We start from the raw sequence: 19,006 nt of genomic DNA, 5'->3' as shown, positions 1-19,006 counted from the left end.
ATTCTGGTATTATTTTATTTTTCGTTGTCGGATATCATATCTCCATATCATATCAACACCATATCCCAGCGTGCATTGCGGCTAAAACATCCAATCAAAAAGCTTCAAGCTGAGGATCTTGGGTAATCAGTTTAGTGGGTTTGTGGTGTGCAGAGCTATTTAATAGAAGAGTTACGACACCGGAAGTCCAAAAACGGTTATCTTCACGTGGTTCATGTAGACGAGGGATCGTTCCCCGGAAGTTCATGGCGGGCAATGTGAATGCATTGATAACAGGAGATAGAACTACGATTTTTGGTAATTATTAGTGAATAAAGGTTTTGATTTGCAATATTTATACAACAAATCGATATGTGTATGTATTTACATCAATATGTTTTCAAAAATAAAATCGAATTTGCTAATATTAAGTGATAATATTAGGATTAGTGTGAACAACTAGTTTACATGTTACTAACAGTGCCTTGGTTAAAGAGCCTGTTGCTGTTTATTTATAGCTTTGAATTCTTTCAAACCAATATTATCTTCTTAAACTTGTATGGTAGTCAGGAGGATCACTTTCTAATGTTTATTGATACATTTAGAGGGAGGGGATCTAAAGTAATGCTTTAAAATTCAGATTGGATTCATTTCTACCATTTTCTTAAATTCATGGTAGTTTCAGTAATCCCCATGGTAATTGAGGACACAAGTTATCTAAATGACTAATGTCGTCTTTATGGCTTTCAGAAAGGACAGGAGACCGACAGGATATGATGATGATGATGTTAAATGTGTTGTTTTAGGAACATCCATTGCAAATACATGGAATTCAATAAACATTGAATAGCATATCATGCAGTTTGTCGGTGCCTTTTCCTCCGTGTTGTCCTGGTTTGCTGTGCTGCCTCCTAGTCGCCACCATGGTTTGCTGTGCTGCCTGGGGATGCTCAAATCGCTCAGAGAAAGGAGTACGAATGTACGGCTTCCCCACTGACACAGAGCGGAGGAAAAAATGGCTGGCTCAAGTCAGCAGGAGCAATTTCACGACCAACAGCAACAAAATATGTGATTTATATACAAACACTGCATTTGCACTTTTTCACAAAACGAAAACCACACCATTGGGAAAGCTTAATGTTTTGTTTAATACAAAAAAACAGGGAAAGGCTTGAAAAACACTGAGAGTTGAGACTCAGGGTGCAGGGTGAGGGTCTCAGTGCAGGTATTCAGGCTCCATTGAACCCCCCTCTGGTTCTTGTGCTGAAAGAGGGAGTAACAGACAGGAGAAAGGGTTATACACACCTATATAGCACACCTATTGCCTTGGGGAGATAACGTGTTTACTTATATAAAACAGTAGTATTAAACGTACTTTGTGTTTTCACTCTCACTTAAGTCCCTCTCCCTTTGCCATCAATCCAGAATCAGCTGGGCTGCAACATTATACAGACAGGTAATAATCAACAGAATCACAAGGACACAATATGGCTCTGCTAAAAACACTCACTCTTACACGCACCAAAGTTATATTTATCTAATATTTAACTCCCTCCACCCCCGCATACAATCCCGTTTAGAAGCCCCTCTTCTCTAATTCAACATGTTGGACGAAATGACATAGAGAGAACGGAATTTACAATTAAAAGGCTGTTCAACGTGTGTTGCTAACTTGCTTCGGTATGCTAGCTTAATCTGTTATCTGTAAACGTTCCCTAAATCTACTAATTTAGGGATAATCCACTGACATCCTTTAATACACATGTTCATTTGAATCAGATGTACTGATAATATCCGCAATATACATCTTTAAACTTCTTCTTACCTTTAAAAGTCCGTCACGAACGGTCTATTATGCAGAAACTCCACAGCTCTGCCAGCCTTGGCGCTAACTTCCGGGGAACGATTGAGAGGCTCCACGATCCGCCATTGCTGTAAAAAAGTGGTCCATTGGAGTGAACGGAGATGTCGTAACTCTTCTATTAAATGGCTCTGGTGGTGTGTATCGCTCAAAATGTCCCGTCTGTTTCCGGTGACTTTATTTACGGCTAAAAAGCCCAAGATTATAGAATTAAATGAATAAATAAAAACAAGGATAATTGTGTGTTATTGTTGAGTAAATAACAGTGTGTTATTTAGAAAAGAATAATAAATTAGAAGGAAAAGATTTTAAAAAATACAGATTTCAGTATTTTGAGGCTCTGAGCCCCATTTCTTTTCCTCACAGACGGAAAAAAAGTCAGACATTATACGATTTAAAATAAAAACAAATAAATAAAAGATAAAACACTGGCATGTAATTTACGTTAGAATAAATAGAATGGTTTTGAATAATAGAGAGTAAATCTACTTCACTTTACAGCCCCGCCCACTTTTGGGGAAACCAGCGCTGTCATTTGAACGGCGATCAAGCCTGAAGTCACAGAGATCTTCTGTTACTGTCCTTTCTTCTTAGAGGAAGTACAGAAACACGTAACTCTGGATTTGTTTTAATGTTTGAGGTGCAATAAACGACACAGCAGCTTTTTGGCATGTTAAAACTATTATGTTCTGCCTCGCTCATGAGAGTAACAGCTGGCGAAATTACAGCCTCGCCTACTGATTTTAATTTAACCATATATCGAGCCCGATTGTCGATTTCAAAGGTGTGCTCTAAAATGATATTTATAAATAACTAATTATCATTATTATAAGCAAGACAATAAATGGCAAAGATATGTAGAAAATAAACGTATTTAAGTTACATTCATAACTAACGTAACGTGGAAGAAAATATGCTTCTAGAAGATATCTGGAAAATAAACGTATTTGAGATACGTTCATAACAAACGTAACGTGGGAGAAAATACGTTTCTAGAAGATATGTAGAAAATAAACGTATTTGAGATACGTTCATAACTAACGTAACGTGGGAGAAAATACGTTTCTAGCTAAACGTAATTGAGAATGCAGTTTAGTTCTGTGGGAACGTAATTTTTAGGAGACAGGGTTGCAGATGGTCTGATTTGTCTGCTGCGAAGTGACAAACCAGTCTCACATTTGCTCACTGCAGAGATGAATGCTGCGGTCAAACACACAGAACATCCCTCGGTGACAGTACTGCTGCAGCATCTGCTCACTGACCTTTGATGGGATCATTAAAGCAGGAAAAGGGAACATATTGTCACGTATACTCAAGAGATTTCTCCATGAACACAGTATTATCCTGACGTTTGAAGGAAAAGCTTAAGGCACCATTCTTTTAAATCAACACGTCCAACAACTGGGACGCCACTGGGTATGTCATTCCCTCGGTCTCTCCCTTTATTTCTAGCTGTTTCTACTGTCGAGTTTCAGAACAATTTCTCAATCCTACTTTTGTAGTGTCAGTATGTATGTCAGATACCCCAACCTTGAGTATCTACGCAAACATTTCCCAAATTGGCATCAATAAAGTATCTATCTATCCATCCATCCATCCATCCATCCATCCATCTATCTATCTATCTATCTATCTATCTATCTATCTATCTTCTATCTTCTATCTATCTATCTATCTATCTATCTATCTATCCATCTATCCATCCATCTATCTATCTATCCATCTATCTATCCGTCTATCCATCTATCCATCTATCCATCCATCTATCCATCCATCTATCCATCCATCTATCTATCCATCTATCTATCTATATATCTATCCATCTATCCATCCATCTATCCATCCATCTATCCATCCATCTATCTATCTATCTATCCATCTATCTATATATCTATCCATCTATCCATCTATCCATCCATCTATCCATCCATCTATCTATCCATCTATCTATCCATCCATCTATCTATCTATCCATCTATCTATATATCTATCCATCTATCCATCCATCTATCTATCCATCCATCTATCCATCCATCTATCTATCTATCCATCTATCTATATATCTATCCATCTATCCATCCATCTATCCATCCATCTATCCATCTATCTATCCATCTATCTATCCATCTATCCATCCATCTATCCATCCATCTATCTATATATCTATCCATCTATCCATCTATCCATCCATCTATCCATCCATCTATCTATCTATATATCCATCTATCTATCTATATATCCATCTATCCATCTATCTATATATCTATCCATCTATCCATCTATCCATCCATCTATCTATCCATCTATCCATCTATCTATCCATCTATCCATCCATCTATCTATCTATCTATCTATCTATCCATCCATCCATCCATCTATCTACCTATCTATCTATTTATCCATCTATCCATCTATCTATCTATCCATCTATCCATCTATCCATCTATCTATCCATCTTTCATAGGGCCCCTTTAAATAGGTTGAGAGCTTCCTTAGCTTCTGTACTGTGATAGTTTAGAAAGAAATTGGCTCCCTGAGACTCAGCTTTCTGTATCTGTCTCACTTAGATTTCATCAACGCCGCTGTGAACACACATTATGACCAATTATTTCGCCCCATAGTCACCAGAGTAAATACTGGACCCATCTTTTTTACAAGCCACATATCTTTCCAACACTCTCACACTACAAAGGAACATTTGGGCTAGGCAAATCCAGAGAAAATGTACTTTGTTCAAGACAAAATTCATTTCATTTGTCTTTCTCAGCGACACACATGAGTTTCACACTTTTCTGACCCAAGTTGAAATCATTTCTAATAACATTTTGTGTTTTTATCAGAATCAGAATCAGAAACAGATTTATTGCCATGAGGTTCGCACATACTAGGAATTTGACTTGATGTCATGGTGCATACATAACATATAAAAAACAAGAAATCTAATATAAAACAAGAAATATTTTACACCGTAATAAAATACAGTTAAATAGCAATACAATTAAATAAAGCAGTAATTTACATGGAAATCGAATGCTATGAATGAATTTTAGAATATAAACTATGAAATGTGAAATAAGAATATGTGCAGAAAGGAGTAGGAACATTGTGTGCATTAATGTAATGCATATAGTCTATGATGTGGAGGTAAAGTGACATTGGACATTGGTGCTCCTTTACTTCAACTCATTGTTCCTTGATAGCAAGTCATGATGGTGAAACGGTGTTTTGTCCATTAGGGTCTGTTCAGCTTGATCCTATTTAGGATTTGTGTAATCATTAAATAAAGTCTATTCATGCATTTAGGGTTTGGGAACACTGCTGTGGAAACGTTCTGAAAGTCACCCTCTCTTCCCCTTGAGCAGTCTTTATCAACAACTCTCTTTGGGACAAAAGGATTTTTGGATGACTTCAGTTCTACAGTTTCCTCCTACATTGGAAGATTTGTGTCACAGCAGAATAATAAATAATGACAAAGTGCTGCTCAAGTGGGACATGATTATTGTTCCAGGGGGATGTGAATGATACAAAAACGCAGTTCCTCTGTAACTAAGGCGTGTTGGAAAACTCTAAATGACGAGAGATGGTTCATTAGAGACAGCGGCCCCCAGATTCCTGCTCATGAAAACCTATGACTGGAAGTGTGTTTCACGAGGAAGCAAAGCATCTAAAACACACAGATTCTCCTAAAAGTACAATCTGCCAGCCTAGACGTGATGTTAAAGTAATTTAGGGCAACACAAACAACAAGAGTGCCATAATAAAACGATATATTTGATCCTGGGAATGTGGGTTAATAGAACACAAATCTAATATATGTGCGGATTAAATATACCACACAATATTAAGAAATAAACCCCTCTTTTTAATAAATATGCAGAGATGGGGTCGTTACTAAAAAAAAGTAATATATTATATATTACATATTGCTTTAAAAAAAAGTAATATATTACACTACTTCGTTACTCTCTACATAAAGTAACTCGTTACTTTACTCGCAGGGCCGGCCCGCCCCTCCCTACAGGCAGATCACGCAGACTGCGGCGCACCTACAGTGTAAGCACGCCTTCTTTTTATATGCTCTAAAATAGGCTACCAGCCTACCACAACAAGCTAACAGTCTGTGAAACGTCAACACACTAATTAATGAAACCAGTTCAAGACGCATTATTCTTATCATTCTTTATGAGCGCAGTAACGGTAAGGTATCTAATTACTTATTTATTTAGTATTCCATAACTTAGTAACAGAGATGGTCAAACTAAAGTGGTAGAGACATGGCAGAATTCCTACAATGAAGCGGGACATTGAACTGTTCACCCGTGAGAGGGCGATCAACAAAAGAGCCGAGCGGCCCGGTTGAGGGAGTTTACAGATGAAAAGACTCAGCCATGTTTATGCAGCACTGCACGTGGAGATGTGGTCTCGCAAATCGCGCAGATTACATAGGCCTACATGTATATAAACCATAGACTGTAAACCTGCGGCGGAAACCCCCCTTGTCTGTCAGTGAGTGTGATTATTTTCTAAAAGTAACGAAGTAACGCATGTCGGGGCAATGTTAGTAACTGTAGTGTGATTACTGAATTATAAAAGTAACGCGTTACACTACTCCGTTACCGACAAAAGTAATATTATTACAGTTACACCCAACTCTGTACATATGATACATGTCAGCATTGATGAGCATCAGCTTTGTACAGTTTGTTTCGTTATCAGACTAAATGCTTTTTAACTTCTCAAAGCGTATTTACCGCTCATTAATTAAACTGTGTGAGTAGTCATTTTGCATTAAAAATGTCCTGTTAGTGTATTATTAAAGGGCCCGTGCCATTTCTCTTTTTCCATTGTTTGCCTCCTGGGTTCTGTGACGTGTGAACACCCAGATCAACAACAAATGAGCGGATTGGCCCAAATAGACCAATCAGCGGAGCCCCTCACACACCAGGATCCCTTGGCTAACTAACAGGGAGTCCCCATTGGACGCTGGTAATAGACGAGTTGGGATGGCGGAGAAATGCTCTCCGCAGACCCATTCTCACAGCGTTACAAACCTTTTTCTTTCTCAATATCAAGCCACACTTATTGTTTTTACTTCGGCTGTGAGTGTTTGTGTGCTCAGGATGAGTTTTGCTTGTTCTCCTGTATCGCCTGTCTGCTCCGTTGCAGCAGCGACGAGCCTCTCAGCTTCCCGACCAATCAGAGCACACTGGGCTCACAGGGAGGGGGGGCAGGAGCTCCAACAAGCCGTTTAGGACAGAGAGTGAATACACAGACTATACAGAGATGCTGTGAGAAACCAATGTGAGTTTGGAACATTGAACAGTATAAATCTATTCTAGTCGACCTCAACAATGGAAATATGATCAGTGGAAATGGCCAAGACATGGGACCTTTAATGTTTCTGGAATAATCATACTGCATTATTGTTAATGTTGCATTGTTCTGCCAATCTTAACTCCTTTATAGGTAGTTTAATCTACAGCAATTCCTCATATTCTATCATTTGGGGTTTAAGGATGAAAATCTGTTATCCTTTTTTAGTCCCTTTTTTGTATTAATTATTATATATGTAATCGTTTCTCATCATCAGCGTTGTACAGGATGTTTTGTCATCAGATTAAATGCTTTTTTTGCTGCTCTAAATGTATTTATCGCTCATTAGTCAAACTGCTTTTATCCAGTACAAATTGCTCTCCAGATGAAATGGTCACTGTTTTTCAGAGACGCAGCGCCGTGTGAAAAACAGCCTCCTGAGTGTAGGAGTGATAAGAGTGTGTGGGCGGGAGCACATTAGCGGCGCTACACACTCCTGTCCTGGCAGTGTTTCCTCTTTGTGCCGAAGCCCACTCCTGCAGGACGGCCGGAGGGGAAGTCCTCGCTGATAAAACCCTGGAGAGGATTGCTTTTTAAAAAACAAAGTAGGCAATCAACCGTTAAGTAGAGTACGCGACAAACAATCCATTAACCATCACTTCATGTTGATCATCTTAATACAGGGTCTATGCAGCAATCCAGAAGTCAGATGTAAGACCTTTTTCAAGACCCTTTCCATACATTTTAAGACCTCATCGCCACTTGGAGTTCTAACCGGTTACCTTGGCGACACACTCTACCTCACATTGACTATATACAGTATTGATTGTCCTTCCTCCTTATCTTCCAACCATTTGGACGCAGACTTGCATTTCCCCATAACGATGTTGCTTAGCAACCGGCGTAAACGGACCTTCGCGCGCTATCAAGCAGTGAGCGCGCGATGTCCTGTTCAGATGACGTCACATCCAACGGGATGCCATCAATAAACTACACAGAATCACACTACACACCTACACCATGATTACATTCAGGCAGACTGTGGAACAAAACCTCTTTGGACAATTTAGATACTTATTGAAAACAAGATACACAATGTAACACCTTGGAAAATGCCGTTTGATACTTTTTAATAGCCTTAGTTTTCGCTAAATTGATTGATCAACTTTTAATACTTTTGAAGACCCCGCGGACACCCTGTAATACAACATGTTGCAACAGGCTAGTAACGGTGGGAGCTTGTGTATTGTAAAGAGACCGTATTCTTGTATTTAATGCGGCAAATGCAAACAAAATTATGACCGTAACATTGAGAAGAAGTATTAGTATTATTAGTAATAGGTCAGAAGAATTTCATTGCCATTTCTCCACTGTAGCTTTGTGCATATGACGATAAAACCTTAGTCCGAAAATCCCTCGTTTTGTCTCGCCATTAAAGAGCAAGATATTCAAGTTTACCGCCATACAGGATGGAAAAGCAGCAACACGTCCAATTTATTAACCTAAAGTCAAACAGTAAATTAAACAGTTGATAATCGATTATCAATTTAGTTGCCGGGCGAAAAACCTTTTCAGCTCTAAAGTCAACATGAAAAGTGTGTGAAGGTAGAAGTAGTTACACTTATAACTCCAGCTCTGTCATCTTCTTCCACTTTAATTCACAGTGATTACATCTGGAGGCAGAATGTGGTTTTTTATTTGCAAAAACCATCAATAAATCACTCGGATTAACGAGACGAACGCGCACTAATGATTGACTGTTATCTCTAGTCTCCCGCAAATAAATGCAAATAAAAAAAGGGGACAAGAGAAGACATGTCGCAGTTTACAGTCGCGGTTTATCCCTTTAATAAATCTGTCACCAGCAGCTCCCCCTTCACACCACCTACTCTGTGTGTGTGTGTGTGTGTGTGTGTGTGTGTGTGTGTGTGTGTGTGTGTGTGTGTGTGTCCATGTGTGTGTGAGTCCATGTGTGTGCATGCGTGTGTGTGTGTGTGTGTGTGTGTGTGTCCATGTCCATGTGTGTGTTGGAGGAGGAAGCAGGATCTACCCCCTAGTTCTTTACAGCTGCGGGAGACATTTCTGTTTAATGAGGTCTAGAAAGGCTCTCCCCTCAATTACTATCCATCAGCTCTCAGTGTGTGTGTGTGTGTGTGTGTGTGTGTGTGTGTGTGTGTGTGTGTGTGTGTGTGTGTGTGTGTGTGTGTGTGTGTGTGTGCGTGTGTTTGTTTGTGTGTGTGTCGAGGGTCAATTAACTCCCCCTCTTACTCCTCTTCAAGTCATCACCAATGTATCAGTGTACACCGTGTCCGTGACTTCAGACTACTGCACTTTTTTTTTTTTATTCTGGGCAAACAAAATCGTGCATCAGATTCACTTTATATTTAATGTTACCTTCAATGCTCTGATCTAACTAAAATCAACTTAAAGAGGTGCCCTGTTTACGTTCACTGTTCCTCATGAGAAACATAGACTGCTGGAGGTGAAACATGTGGAATTTCCCTTTTCATAAACCTTTTTGGAACATTTTAGACGTTCTTCACCGCCTTTCGTTCCAAGTTTGCTGGCGCCATACCGCCACCATTCATTGTAAAGTAAGACTAGTTTGATACCAGCGTCTGAAGGTCACTTTGTGGTCGACCTGTCAATGGTTGGTAAACTGAAACAATGATTCCAGCTACATCCGTTTACAAATGAAGGGCCTCAGCAGTGATGGTGGCTGCTTCACTATTTCTGCCTGAAGACACACACACACACACACACACACACACACACACACACACACACACACACACACACACACACACACACACACACACACACACACACACACACACACACACACACACACACACACACACACACACACACACACACACACACACACACACACACACACACACACACACACACACACACACACACACACACACACACACACACACACACACTCTCTCTCTCTCTCAAGATTATGTAGTGTTCGGGGTGAGTCGACTGCATCTTCTGTTGTTCAGATGTGACTCCCAGCTGCCTGGAGGAAAATGGATTAAAAACCTAACTGCCATAATTTTAAACACACACACACACACACACACACACACACACACACACACACACACACACACACACACACAGAAAAACATACACACACAAGCTTTGTCCACACCCCCAGACTAGTTCTAGCACACCAAGTGCTTCACCCACCCCCTATTAAAACACACACACACACACACACACACACACACACACACACACACACACACACACACACACACACACACACACACACACACACACACACACACACACACACACACACACACACACACACACACACACACACACACACACACACACACACACACACACACACACACACACACACACACACACACACACACACACACACACACACACACACACACAGAGGGGATCTCTCTTCTTGCAGAAGTCTATTATTAGCTGATCAACCCAGAGACAAACTAATGACACGTTGGGATGAATCACCAGAGCTGCTGCCTCCGACTATCATTACACCAACAGCACCGCTACAGTAGACAGCCATGTAGGATGCCCACACACCCACACCCACACACCCCCACACACACACACACCCCCACACACACACACACACACACACACACACACACACACACACACACACACACACACACACACACACACACACACACACACACACACACACACACACACACACACACACACACACACACACACTCACTCACTCACTCACTCACTCACTCACTCACTCACTCACTCACTCACTCACTCACTCACTCACTCACTCACTCACTCCGTCAGTCGGCCGCAAGACGCATCAAAAGTTCTCATCCATTAACCGCTGAGGCCCACATGTCTGCAGGGTTTCACTCTAACACGAATAAAAACTCTTTAAGTCCAATATTCATAATTGTATGATATATAGGGCTGGGAATTATATCGATATACAGTAATTACACACAATAACATAATGAAAGTCCCCCAACTTTTAAACTTTTCATTGATCAGATAACAAATGTTTTACCTCTGGAGAAAAGAACATTGGAAAAATATAATCGTGGACATATTTTTCAAGCTCTGTGGTTGCCTTTGTTTTCTTATTTGGAAAATGTATCTGAGATATGACCAGTGATGGAATGGTGCATTCTGTGGCTATTAGTCCTGACGGCCGGAAATACTAGTTGTGGTGTTGTCATTGTCTACATTGTCGCTGTATTGTATAATTATTTGTTTGTTTTACTTTGATGTTTTTTTTTTCATGGCTCTGTTATTTAAGTTATCTTGATAAGCATGTTTTGGTTTTGCCTGTGTGGGCATGTGCGGGTGGAGGGAGGGGGGGGAGTGTAGTGAGTGTACTGTGATATTATAATGTAAATGAATGGCATTGATTATTGTACACTACTATAAAATGAACAAAAAAATTGTAAAAGAAAAAATATAAATCATGATAGGAGACTTGATATCGTCTTACATATTGAATATCTCAATAAAGCCCAATGATTTTTCCTGGTTTTATTCACTGCATTACAGTACATCTGTCATCTTGTGAACTTTCCAGATATGAAGCTTCGGTTTGATTTGTCTATAGAGACTCCACTTCTCATTACTGACTCATTACTGATGATTATTTATAAGAAATCTAATTGTTTTAATATTTTTGTTTGAAAGCCTTGATCGTCAACCCTACAATATTTTATCGATATTGAGGTTTTCGATCAGAAAATATATATATTTGGATTTTTATATATATTGATATTGGATTTTTTTCGTATCGCCTAGCCCTATATATCGGACTGATATCTCTTTATTTTTTCTTTAGTGTTATAATAGTCTACTCAGTGGTATAAAGTAACTAACTCAAAATTGTACTTAAGTACTATTTTCACTTCAGTTCAGAGGTAAATGTTGTACTTCTACTCCACTACATGTATTTAATACCTTTAGTTACTTTACAGATGTGGATGAATGATGTGAAATATAATCAAGTGGTTAAATCAGACTTTAGTTCCACCTGGAGTAAATCCACCAGCTACCCTGCAGTCTACAAAGTCATTCAAACTAGCTGCACCTTCATCAGCTTTGAGAACACTTTAATGATCAATCATTATAAAACATATCATATATATTATTCTGGAATGGACCAATCTGCACAACGACTACTTTTACTGTCGCTACTTTCACTATATTTTGATGAGAATACTTTCCTACTTTCACTTGAGGAACATTTTGAATGCAGGACTTTTACTCAGAGTATTCCTACACTCTGGTATTTCTACTTTTGCTCAAGTACAAGATCTGAGTACTTCTTCCACCTCTGCTGGTTATAATACAACAAAGGAAATTCCTTGTATGTTCAATTGGCAATACACCTGATTCTGATGAAAATTGTTTATAGAAAAAGTCCAATATACTCGGACTAGATATATTTAAATAAGAAAAACAAACTTTTTAGCCGAATAATTTGACAGATTTTGAAAGTAACTTCAGATCAAAGCCCAGAGAACAGACAGAGGAATTAAAATCTCTATGTTCATATGTTCTTTCTACTGAGCATAAATAAGCATTAGAAGATCCAGATCACCCTGTGTTCTGGTATGAAGCACTGTTATCAAACTGTCACCTTGAAAGGAGAACGCCTGAGGGGAATCATGGCGTGCGGCTGCCTGCAGGATTCAGACTGAAGACAAAAACACTATTATTACTCGGAGCAAGGACGCCTGTGCTGTTCCCATGACAACTGACGTGTATGATGTAAAGGAGTGTCAAACGCACACACACGGAGAGACCAGATCTCGACAACATTTACATTTTTCTCTGTGGACTGTGAGCCCTGCAGCTTTACTGACAGCAGGCAGGCATGTTAATGGGAGACTAAGTGATACATGAGCTCGTGTTTCAGCTCTGATACAGGATCTGTGTTCTCCCGCAGCGGGTCTGTTAGAGTCTGACTGCGGCCAAAATACTGTAGCAGGCCATTTGTACTCGGGTGAAACCCTTTAAACCACGACAGCAGTGAAATCTGTGACATCAGCTGCCGAAGTGATGGAGTCAGAGCCGGCAGATTTCTACTTCATGTCAGCTCTGATAGAGGTTGATAGGCCAGTGTCAAGGGAATTCTAGGCAAACTTTAGAAAAGTTTCAAAAAGAAAAGATGTATGTTTCCACGTGGTTATTATGGTTAGCTGGTAGGCTCGGTTGTGATTGGTCAACCTCTTAGAGATGTCCCGCCCCTTAGCACGTACAATGTGTTGGAGCGCTAGCCAATAGAAGCGCGAGTGTTTCACAGTGATGTCCCTGTGTTACCAAAGTAAACAAAGGAGTCCAATGGAGGCGTTAACAGGCACACAAAAAAACACACTACAGGAAAAAGCAAAAAAGCATGACAGGGCCTCTTTAACTTGTTTGGGGCACAGTGAAGGATGCATGGCTGTAATGCGCTAGTAAACAGATCAGAAGAAGTAGAGGTTGCAAACTTAAAACGTATCAATTCCCGTGGCAATTTAACCCGTATACGAGAAAGAAATGGAGAAAGGTCTTCAGAAATGTGTTTAAATTGTTCTTTCATAGCTAGTATTGACGTGCTGTCAGGAGACGAAGCAAAAATATTTGCAATGATTATAAAAGCTTCATAAGCGATTTGCTATTTGTCGAAAGGAAGTCAAAGTTCAAATAATTTGAGCTTAAGGCACGCAGCAGAGGCGATACGACCATTTGGTTCGGCGCAAACTAATTTAGAGGTGAAGAGAGAAGCTTACATGAAGCCTACAGATCCAAGTTTACATTAATAGTATCACCTGGGCAGTATAGAAGTGCTAACAATAGTTATTTAATGGTTTTAGAAACCGTTATCCCTTTCCAACCTCTCCTGATAACAAATATCCCTTTCACGAATGCCCAAAACGCACAATATTTGACCATCATTGTGTTGAAAACAAGCCTAAAAAGAAAGAAAATATGAATCAATATCATGACCGTCTTTAAAGCAGAGCCATATTTTTGTCAAATTCTTTAATTTCAACACCGCTTTCTTAATGTGGTTCCTGAAAGTTTGAAAAAATTAGATCATGGTAAACTGCTTGCTCTAGTTTTTTTCTATACCCAACTTTTCCCCTTCGCTTTCTATTGAGTGTCATTTTCTCTGTTTTTACTTGATAAGTGAAAATAATTATGCATTTTTTTTAAATGGACCTTGAGTCTCTTCAATAAAGCTGATGATTATGTGGGATATTCAGAATGGGTTGATTCCTCATGATTTTGAAGCGATCATATAAAAACACTGAACAGTTTGACCTTGTGAGCAGCGGCCAGCTTCCTCCTGGTGGTGTCTCTTAAGATAAATTGCTCAATGGACGACGGCCAAATCACGATTCACAGACTGCAACCAGCCAGATGCACTTCACTGTAAACGATGCTACACTGGCCAGGGAACAGGGACAGGGGGACATTTTCTTTTGGCTGCAGATATTTCAGAAGCTAAGGACTGTTTTCTCAAAGACTCCATTTTAAATTATGGTGGAAAACTGGTGGGAGCAGGGGCAACACCGACAATAAAGAAATCACACACCACTCTAATTGTCCACTAAATAATTACATGTTTCAGCTTTGTTCAGCATCGAAAGGCTTGTTGTTGTCAGGGAGCCCAGTAGAGAGTTGTTAAAAGAGCTATTTATAAAAGCTACTTTTATTGTTTCACTGGTAAACGAAGTACTCAGATCCTTGATTAAGTATTAAATGTGAAATATACTCCATTACAAGAAAAAGCCCAATGGCTTAATGCTAAGCTAAGCTAACCATCGCCTGACTCTGGGTGTTTCTCAATGTCGAGGACGCTTCCTTGGTAGGACATGTCTTCCGAGTCAGGTCCTTCAGAAGCGAGGCAAGAATCCTTCCTAGCCTCGCAAAACGAAGAATGGAACAGGCTAACAGGTGTGCAGGTGTGCGTCATATGAGAGGCCCCGCCTTACATTTTCCGCCAAAGATTTGGAAATTGGTCCGTGCGCAAAGCATTGTGGGGATTTTAAGACCGCGGAGGATACACATGGGCAGCCTCGAAATTTCCCGCAACGAAGGACGCCGGCCTCGGTAGAATTCCAAGGATCCTGGACATTGGAACAGTCCTTCGGCTCTGGAGGACCCTTCCTCGACATTGAGAAACACCCCCCATCTCCTACTACATCTTACAAATCAGTTGTGCTTTCCTTCATAAATGGCAATCTGACACCAAATGGATTGTTGAAATAGTGTCGGTACAAAAAAGAAGAAGAATTAAATAACTCAATCTTTCATTTAGTCCATATCCACACAATGTGGGAAAAATACTCTTGGATATTTCTGTTTCCTAAGGGGTGAAATTTGGCTAAATATTTAGTTTGGGCTCTGGACAGTGTGTGGTTAAACTGAAGAGGTTTAGAAAGTAAGTTTGTTGTGTGTTCAGCTAATAGACTCACCTGGTTTCTCTAGAGAGAGTTGAAGAATAGAGAGGCGAAGTCCCGCCCATCTACTTCCGACCCATGGGACCTTATTTCGGAAAAATTATGTATTGAAGTCAATGGGGAGAGAAAGATTATCTCTCGATCCCGTTTGAATTGTGCCATGAATTACACATATGATGTTTGTTAATATTAAAAGTCACAGTTTGTCGTAAAACTGTTGAAATATAAGACTATGGAAAATACGCAGCTAGAAAGACTACAAATCCCAGAATCCCGGTCCCGCATGCTGGCTCTTACGAACCGACTAACTCCCCTTGTGTGTATGTACAGCTCACACATGCCCAGACTTGGAGTGATTTTCACCTCTTTTAATACTTTTCGCCTCATTCTGAAAGAAAGAAGTGAGATGTTCCAACGTGACGGCCGTCTTGGTGTGTGGTGGGAGACCGGAGTTGTAGTTCATTGAGCGGTTTCACAAAAAAAAAAATTTTACTTCACAGTTTTACGACACATTTTTATTTTTTTGACTTGACAATTATATTTTGAATTGACAAACATCATATGTGGAATTCGTGGCACAATTCAAACGGGATCGAAAAATAATCTTTCTCTATTGACTTCAATGCATAATTTTTCCAAAATAAGGTCCCATCGAGGAAAGGGAGGGACTTCGCCTCTCTAGTTTTTCTAGCATAACGTTGCCGGATAGTTCCAGTTTGTTAGAGGCATTATTGAGCTCTTGACACTAACCTGTTCTTATCTATTCTATGTTTATTGAATTGTTGCTTAGCTTTGTCTCCTTATGTTAAGGGAAATGCGACTTAAAAACTACGGCTGCTCGACTAATTGCGATTATTTTGACTAATATGACCAAATGCAACTCCAATATGATTGACGATTACAGGGAATGATCATTATTCACCATAACTCACCATACATTATCATGGTGTGATTTTTAAGAGGATCTGTAGAATACCGTTTAAGGTCCGGACTTCTCTTGTGCGCCACTAATACTTGATTTAATTTAGCCTTTTCAAAATATTGCACATACTCAGATTTGGATATTGCATTAGTCCATAAAACCATTTGTATTGTGCTGCCCTACTAAAAGCATGAAAGACTATTCAAACATAAAGCCAAGAGTATAGTCTCAACCATACGAATGTGCCTTTGTGGACACATACACAGAAACCTTTTAGTGAAACACACATTCTTCAATACAGAAAACAAAAAATCTGTCGTTTTTCCACCATTTGTCTCCAACATTGAATAGTCATGCGTGTGTTAGTGCAGAATATGGAGGGGGAGGGTAAAGTGTGAAAGATGTTGAATGCTCAATGACCTTATATCCACCAGCCAATCACATTGCAACATTATGAATGTGTGGTGAATCAACACTGATTATATTGCTGCTACAACAGGTCTGCTTTCTATCTTGGAAACACCTGACGGCTCTACTGATCCATCCTGCCTCCAATATGCTCCCCATCTCCTGACCTTAGGAGAATGAATCTGCTGTGTGCAACGTCAGCCGGTGAAAATCATTTTTTGTTCCTACATGAGCAGCAGCCCCCCTTGCCACTCAGTGCCCTAGATGAGTCCTTCCACCCTTTTCTTTCCAGCACAGTTTCTGCACCTATTTTTGATTCAAAACCAGGCCAGGCAGCCGAGCTCAGGGCAGAGCTTTTTCCACTGCCTCCGAGAAGTCATTCCCTTCTTTTCAACTCTAGATCGAATTAATTGAAATCATGCATATGATATATATAGCACTAGCAGTCCTTTAAATAATCTGTATGAATTAGGTTACAATGCATCAATGAGATTTAGACACTGACATTCTCATGATATATTTCCAGATATTCCGCATTTCACTACGCTACATTTTAGTCAATGTCTCGGATTTTAAGACGAACGATTGAGGCTAATAACGTAACCGGTTATTTTTAGCCTGCATGAAGATGCGCTCAGCAGTGATGGCGATGACTTTCTCCCCCTCCTACACCATCATGACGTCGGGCTGTTACGCAAAAGCAGGGGTTCACCTTTTTGTGGACCTCCGGTACCGTCACCACTGGCGTACATTGGGGGAATTATAATACAAATAAAGGAGGGAATATACGAGATATATAATACAGGCTAATACCCTAGTCGTGTGTAGATCTGTTCACTTCTGCTTTTTCTTTCATTCCCCATTATGTTTCAGTAAACGCACTTTGTTTAAACTTGGTGTTGTTGGACACACCCAGCATGAAGCAGGTGTCCCTCATCCGGAGGGGCTTATGTGGACCGGGACACAGCGCCCGGTCCGAAACACGAACATTAAAGCTGCGACAATCACTTTATTTTATACTTAAACGTTTACAATCGCTAGATAACAACATGCAATTAGAGTAAAAGTGGTTACTCAACTATTTGTAGAGGTGCTGGAGACACAGGTCGAGGCATTCCCCCTCCACTTCGTCCTCAGTCATCAAGTCCGACAAGGGGCGCAGCGGCGGAGGGTCGCTCTCCTGCAGAGGCATCCTCATCTCCCGCAGGAAGAGCTCCAGGAACCGTCGGAAGGTTTTCTCCTCTGCTATAGAGCCGGCCATCATCTCTCATTCCTGGACAGACAGCGACAACTCCTCCCGTCAGTGCACTAACTTCTCCGGGCTGAGAAGAAGGAGGAGGAGAAGAAAAAGAAGAGGAGTCGGTACACTGAGTCGTGCACGCGCAGACTACCTGAATGAGTGTGAACTACCGGGGGCGCGTGGAGTACCGGTGCGCGTGTGAGAGCAGCGGACCTGCCGGGATGAGTGCACTTTCTCCGGGTGTGCTACTGGACTGGACTGGACTGTCAGTATCTGGACTGAACCCCCCATTCAGAACCGAGCGGGAACGCGCATCGCGTTATCAGGGGTTTCGGATGATCACACGAATGTGACGTCAGAGAGTCGTGAACGCGCACACAGCGCTGCCTCTGACGTCTGGGAGCTTTTTATAGACATGGGGGTGTGTTTGGTCATATGTATAATGTCAAACTAAGACAGTATTATATTGTCAATCCCTTTTTCATCATCCTAGAAAAAATCTCATGAACAAAAGTAGAAAAGTAGATACATTTTATAACAGGAAAACTTAATGTAAGATGTATATCAATAGAATCCCACAATAAATAACAGACTGTAACTAAGGTGGCCTACATATACTAACGTAGCCTACTGTAGTACTTTTTTATAATATAAAAGATGTACTTGTTTTTTAGAAAGTATAAGTGGAATTTTAACAAACATTACATCCTGGATAATAACGTTAACAACAAACATGTATTCAAATGTTTTACTTTTTTTTTTGTATGTCAATACACATTTAGAAAAACAGTCCAACCCTGTCAGTGTTATACATTGACTAGTATTTTTTA

General features: G+C 40.2%; 1 long non-coding RNA gene across 1 annotated transcript; it reads right to left on the bottom strand.

Annotated features, from left to right (window-relative positions):
• Nucleotides 1–1,108: 1,108 nt before the first annotated feature.
• LOC139435145 (uncharacterized) lies at nucleotides 1,109–18,656 on the bottom strand. The gene is made up of 4 exons (XR_011644406.1): nucleotides 18,016–18,656; nucleotides 1,805–1,911; nucleotides 1,355–1,415; nucleotides 1,109–1,242 (listed from the first exon to the last, which is right to left on the bottom strand). It is a non-coding gene; the product is annotated as an uncharacterized lncRNA (long non-coding RNA).
• Between the last annotated feature and the right edge of the window lie 350 nt (nucleotides 18,657–19,006).

This window comes from Pseudochaenichthys georgianus, chromosome 14, assembly GCF_902827115.2.
Source record: "Pseudochaenichthys georgianus chromosome 14, fPseGeo1.2, whole genome shotgun sequence".
Lineage (NCBI taxonomy): Eukaryota > Metazoa > Chordata > Actinopteri > Perciformes > Channichthyidae > Pseudochaenichthys > Pseudochaenichthys georgianus.
The sequence above is the reverse complement of the archived record's forward strand: the minus strand, read 5'-3'. Positions and strand labels throughout refer to the sequence as shown.